The sequence below is a fragment of the Theropithecus gelada genome, chromosome 10 (assembly GCF_003255815.1).
Source record: "Theropithecus gelada isolate Dixy chromosome 10, Tgel_1.0, whole genome shotgun sequence".
In the NCBI taxonomy this organism is placed as follows: Eukaryota; Metazoa; Chordata; class Mammalia; order Primates; family Cercopithecidae; genus Theropithecus; species Theropithecus gelada.
This window is the reverse complement of record NC_037678.1, coordinates 36,296,602-36,303,118: the sequence shown is the minus strand read 5'-3', so window position 1 is coordinate 36,303,118 and position 6,517 is coordinate 36,296,602. Positions and strand designations below refer to the sequence as shown.

The 6,517-nt window shown below is 50.3% G+C and overlaps 1 pseudogene; it reads left to right on the top strand.

Annotated features, from left to right (window-relative positions):
* The first annotated feature begins 4,511 nt into the window (after nt 1-4,511).
* Nucleotides 4,512-5,150, top strand: LOC112632898 (annotated as a pseudogene).
* Nucleotides 5,151-6,517: the final 1,367 nt, after the last annotated feature.

Genomic DNA, 6,517 nt, shown 5'->3' with positions numbered 1-6,517 from the left:
GAAAACAGAGGACAAAAACCATCTGATTCTCCAATAGATACAGAAAAATATTTGACAACATTCACCTGTTCATGACAAAAAAGCACAACAAACTAGGAATGTAAGGGAGCTTCCCTCACCTAATGAAAGACACCTACAAAAATCACATAGCAGACATGGTATTTCATGATGAAAGATCAGGAACAAGACAGGGGGGTCCATTCTTGCACTCGTGTTCAACATTGTACTGGAGGCCCTAGCCAGGGCAATTATCCAGGAAAAGGAAAATGAAAGGCATCCAGATCAGAAAAGAAGAAGTAAAATCATCCCTACTTGCCAATAACAGGATCTTGTATATAGGAAATCCCAAGGAATCCACTAAACACACACACACACACACACACACACACACACAAAAACTGGTAGAACTAATAAAATAGTTCAGCAAGGTTACAGAATACAAGGTCAATATATAAAAACACACAAAAAATGTATTTCCATATTAACAATGAACAATCTCAAAAGGAAGTATTTAAAAATTCTACTTCTAATATCATCAAGATAATAAAATGCTTAGGAATAAATTTAATTAAAAAGCTCAAAACTTGTATTCTAAAACCTAGATTTTTTTTGAAAGAAATGAAAGAAGACCTAAATAAGTGGAAAGTTATCCCATGTTCATGAAACAAAAGACTTACTATTGTTGAAATGACAATACACCCCAAATTGATCTCTCTCTCTCTATCTCTCTGTCTCTGTCTCTCTCTCTCTCTCTATATATATATACACACACACACACACACACATATATATATATATATACACACACACACACACACCCCCCAAATTGATCTAACACAATTCCTATCAAATTTCTCAGCTGGTTTTTTTTTTTGCAGAAATTGACGAGCCGATGCTAAAATTCATATGGAGTTTCAAAGGGGCCAAGAATACTCAAAACAATATTGCAAAGGAAAAGCAAAGTTGCAGAATTCACATTTCTTGATTCCAAACTTGCTGTTAAAATACAAAGCTATGTAATCAAGACAGTGAGGTACTAAATAAGAATAGACCTATAGATCAATGGAATAGAATTGAGAGTCCAGAAAGAAGTCCTCATATTTACAGTCAATTGATTTTCAACAAGGGTACCAAGACAGTTCTACAGGGAAAGCAATCATTTCCACAAATGGTGCTGGGCCAACTGGGTAGCCACATGCAAAAGATTGTGGCTGGACCCAACTTCACACCACGCACAAAAATTAACTGTCATGGATCCTAGACCTAAATGTAAAAGTGAAGACTATAAAACTCTTAGAAGAGGCCAGGTGTGGTGGCTCACCCCTGTAATACCAGCACTTTGGGAGGCCGAGGCTGGCAGATCAGGAGGTCAGGAGCCCGAGACCATCCTGGGCAAACATGGTGAAACCCCATCTCTTCTAAAAATACAAAAAAAGTTAGCCAGGTGTGGTGGAGGGCACCTGTAGTCCCACCTACTCAGGAGGATGAGGCAGGAGAATGGCGTGAACCTGGGGAGGCAGAGCTTGCAGTTGGCTGAGATCATGCTACTGCACTCCAGCCTGGGCAAAAAGAGTGAAACCTCATCTCAAATAATAATAATAATAATAATAATAATAATAGTAATACAAATAACCCTATTTTAAAAGGGACGAAGGATCTGAACAGACATTTCTCCACAGAATATATGCAAGTGAACAACAGGTCCATAAAAATGTGCTCAACATCATTAGTTGTTCCAAAAATACAAATCAAAACCACAATGAAATGCCATTTCACACCCACTAGGATGGCTAGAATGAAAAAGTCAGATAATAACAAGTGTTGGTGAGGAACCCTCTTTCACTATGGTAGGGAATGTAACGAGGTACAGTTACTTTGGAGAACAGTTGGTGTTCCCTCAAAATGTTAAAGAGAGATACCATGTGACCCAGGTGTAGTTATACACCCGCGAGAAATGAAAACATACATGCACGTAACACCTGGGACATAGATGTTCACAGCAGCACTGTTCATAGGAACTTAAAAGTGAAAACAACTCTGATATCCACCAATGGATCAACGGATAAGTAAAATATGATGGGTCCATAAAATGGAATATGATTGGGATAAAAAGGAATGAAGTGGCTGGGCATGGTGGCACACACCTGTAATTCCAGCACTTTGGAAGGCCGAGGCAGGTGGATCACCTGAGGTCAGGAGTTCGAGACCAGCCTGGCCAACATGATGAAACCCCATCTCTACTAAAACTACAAAAATTAATCAGGCATGTTGGCCTGTGCCTGTAATCCCAGCTACTTGAGAGGCTGAGGCAGGAGTGTTGTTTGAACCTGAGAGGCTAAAGTTGCAGTAAGCCAAGATCGCACCACTGCACTCCAGCCTGAGTGACAGGGCAAGACTCCATCTCAAAAAAAAAAAAAAAAAAAAAGTGAATGAGGTGCAGACACACTCTACAACTTGTATGTGCCTTGAGAATATCACACTAAGCAGAAGAAGTTGATCACAAAAAGAACACACATTTCATGATTCTACTTAGGTAAAACGTCCAAACCAGTTATATCTACAGAGAGAGAAAGTAGAGTTGTCCTGGGCTGGGGATAGGGCAGGGTATGGAGTATTATTTTCTGGGAGATGAAAACATTCTATAACTAGATCATGGTGATGATGGCACAACCCTGTGAAGTCACTAAAACGTTGAGTTGTACCCTTTAAATGAATAAATCATATAGTATGTGAATTAGATCTCAATAAAGCTGTTTAGAAAACACATACACACACAGACACACACACACACACACAGCACTCCCTATTTCCTTCCCCACGTTTACAGATGCCTGGGTGAGGTTTTCAGAGCCTTCTGTTCTGCACTGTATGTTCTACTTGGTCTTCCCTTCAGGATTCAACATGCCTCCCACTGCTGAGCAGATGTGCCCACCTCATTGTTATTATGGCAAAAAAGTAATCATGACAGCAACACCCACAGCTTCCTGAACAGTTGCCATGTGTCGTGAAGCTCTTTCATCTCCTCCCAAGTTCCCTTTAAGTTTCCACAAGGGAACTCATATTATGCCTCATGTTCTCAGGGAGGCCAGGGATGGTGGCATAGCTGGGCAATGGCAGAGCTACAGTCCAGCCAGGCTGTGCAGGGGTGCACTGACCCTGAGAGCTGGTCACTCAGACCCCTGCCCAGCTCCGTATTCAGTGATGCCTCATTGGCGGACAGGATTGAAATCAGCCATGGAGAAAGTATTTACATCGGGGAAATTGGCCAATGCTGCAGAGCCAGCTTCCTGCCCTCCACCCCAGAAAACTGATTGTTAAGCTGTTACCAGCACACCGCTGGGACCGTTTGCCTCCTGAGCCCTCTGTGGCTTCTCCAGCCCCACCAGCCATCACTATCCTTCAGGACAGGGCTCCCCTTCATCGGTTTCCGTTTTACCTTTGCTGATGCCACCAGGGCTGCCGACCAAAACTCTCCAGCAGCCTCCCGCGCTGGGTTCCTCTAGCTGCCAGCGCTGAGAACAAGCACGTGTTTCGTGCTTTAGAAAGGCTTCAGGCCTGTCCGCGGAGGCCGGATGAAGCCACAAAGCCAAGTTGGCATCTCCCCTGAGCTCCCACATCCTCAAGGGCCAGAGTCCCAAAGGCTTTAGAAGCTGTGGGTGAGGAGGTGCCAGACGGAGCCCCGAGCACTCACCAGGAGACAGCGACAGGGACTCAGCCACTGAGCCTGCTCTGCTTCTCAGGCGTTTCATGATGCACACACCTCCGCCTTCCTGCAGGAGCCCCCTCTTCCAATGCCTTGAACAGATGTTCTGCCACTAGGGCAAGCTTTGGGGGAGATGGTGGAAATGAACAGTTTCTTTACTTCAGGACTGGCTACAGAACCCAGTGCGGGAACCAGTGGGGCCCTTGTTCAAAGACCATGCAGAGTTTCCATGCACTGACAGCAGGGCAGGAACCCAAACTGGGCCCTTCAAGGCAAGGGGTCCCGGGTAACCACGGGGTCAGACCTGAAAGAAGCTGGGCTTGTACCTGTCCCAGAGGCCCCAGAAAGGAACCCCCTAGTGGATGCCTCCTAAGCTGTCCCTGGGGTCTGAGACTTCGGGCTCAGGCCTTGGCTCTGCTGTTATGTCAGATTCATGGTGAGATGTCAGGAGTCTCCCTGGGGTGGTGTGGGGACAATAGCTGAACTCTACCTGTGAACACTTTACCACATGGCTGGGCAGTCCAGGGCAGAAGCTCTCCTTCCAGGACAGCTGTCAGGTAGAACGCCCCTGTGTGGTGCAGGTTGCTGCAGGGGAGGAGGCCCCCCAAGACTCCTCACCTCCACCCCCGCATGTGGGATTCAGGTCCCTGGGCAGGGGTGACGGGCTGCAATGTGCCCCGTGTGACCAGCCTTGCCTGCCCACTTTGGAGCAAGAGGAAGAGCAAGCAGGAACAGCAGGCTCCAGGCCATGGCCCTCTCAACTCTGGTTCCCTCTGCTTGTCTTTTGGAGGGGCCCATAAGGGGCCTGATGACCAGGAGCCTCTGGGCACCTTGTCTTGGATCTGCTCTGTGCTGGCTTCCAGGAAGGAGGAGTCCCTTCCCCAATCACATCTCATGCCAGCCTCGGAGTAACTCCAGAGAGCTGGAGGGGGAGGTCCAGAGTGGTGCAGCCCCGCTGGGCCCCAGCCCGTTACCTCAGTCCCCACCTCACCCCATCCTCAGCAGCACCACTTTAGCTCAGGCCTGGCTGCTGGCAAAATCTCCATACAGAGGGAGGAGGGGTGAGAGGAAAATGCATGATTCCTCCTCAAAATGGAATCAGAGGAAAACAGCGTGAATGCAGAGCCAGAAGAGACTCCTGGGGGAGGGGAACTTCTGCAGGGCCAGCTGAGGGCCGGCCCAATAGGGAGGCTCATCTGAGGGACAAGCAGAGGGATGGATCCCCGCGATGGACCCCAGCTACGCACCTCATCGTGATGGGGTGGGAAGTGGAAAGTGTACTCTCCCCAGCAGCCTGCAGGTAGGCATAGTCCTAGTGTGCAGCGGCTCCCATAAGCCCGGTAGTAGTCGTACTGGAGGACCTGGGAAGAAAACATCTGATCCTAGGCCTCGCTTCCTGGTGCCTCCCCACTTCCCTTCCCAGAGCGGGGTCCCGCTGAGGCTATGATGAAGGAGTCAGGCCTGGCCCTGCCCTTGGGGAGCCTCTACAGTGAGTGAGAGTGTGTTGTGGACACAGGCAGGGGGCTCCCATGAGGTTCAGGCAAAGCAGCGGCACAAAGGATGCAGCAGCCTCACCTGGTGGGTCTTAGAGCCCGGCGGGGCCTAGGAGGCTGGAGGAGAAGCTGGATGCACCCAAGGTGGGGAATGACAGGGAGAGGCAGTTACCCAGGACCTCAACCAGGGCTGCTCCCCAGAGCCAGGGCAATCCCAGGCCCAGCTTCTGCTCTGGGCCAGAACCGGCCAGAAGTGCCTTATGCTCCTACCAGGTGTACCCCTTTCTACAGATGAGGAAACTGAGGCGCAGAGAAGTGACGTCTCACCCAAGGGCACAGACAAGTCCAGGACTGGGTAGTGGCATGAAGCCAGGCAGGTGCGTGGGCTCCAGGGTCCAGCTTCTCTGCCATTGTCTTGGCCTCCCTGGCATCTGCTCCCTTCTCAGACACCCCACAGCGCCATGGCCCTCCTCGGCCTCTGTTCCTGCAGACAACCGCCCCCACCTGCCCTCCTAATTACTGGCATAGCTCAGCTGTGAAGTCAGGTGCGGGCAATTCTTGCCTCCCAGGGCTGCCGGGCCCGTCCGCCTGCCCCAGCCTCACCTCCTCTTCACACACAGGTGGGAGCCAGTCTGAGGTTGTAATGGAGTCAGGCTTCGCTGCCATCTCAGCGTGGAGTCCTCTCCTTCCCCAGCAGGGCCATCCCACCCACTGCAGCCCTGCCAAGGTGTCCTAGACACGCAGGTTGGTTCTTGGGTGGGGGTGCAAAATCTGCCCATCTTGGGACGCGGGGTGTGTTCCTGACTTGCTCTCCTCTCCTCACCCAGGGACAGGGGAGAAGGGCTTCCAGGGCCAGATCTGAGTGGAACACAGTGGGCTGTGCTTCAAGGCAGGGTCTGCCCAGACCCCTCCTCCCCACAGGGTTCGTGAGGACTGCATGTCCCTAGGGGCCAGCAGGAGAAGAGACAATGACTGGCAAGGCTGAGGACACTGACTCCAGAGCCGAGGCCCCCTCAGCCACTCTGGCTCCTATCTCCCCTCCCGATGCCTTGGAGCTCTGGAGCCTGTCCTGGGCTGTGGGTTGCCATGGGCATGGAAGGTGAGTGCACAAAAGGGACTGGTGAGATGCAGCCCCAGGAAGCGGATTTTGATTTCTGTAAATTTGGATCAAATCCTACCCCTCAGCTGGTCTTAAGACCTTGTGGTGCCTGCTCCCGAGGGCCTGCGTCCCAGGTTTCATAGCAGGACTGCCTTTGTTCCTCTCTCTGAACAGGAGTGGGGAACAGGCACTCATCACACACAGCCCGATGCCCCTGCACAG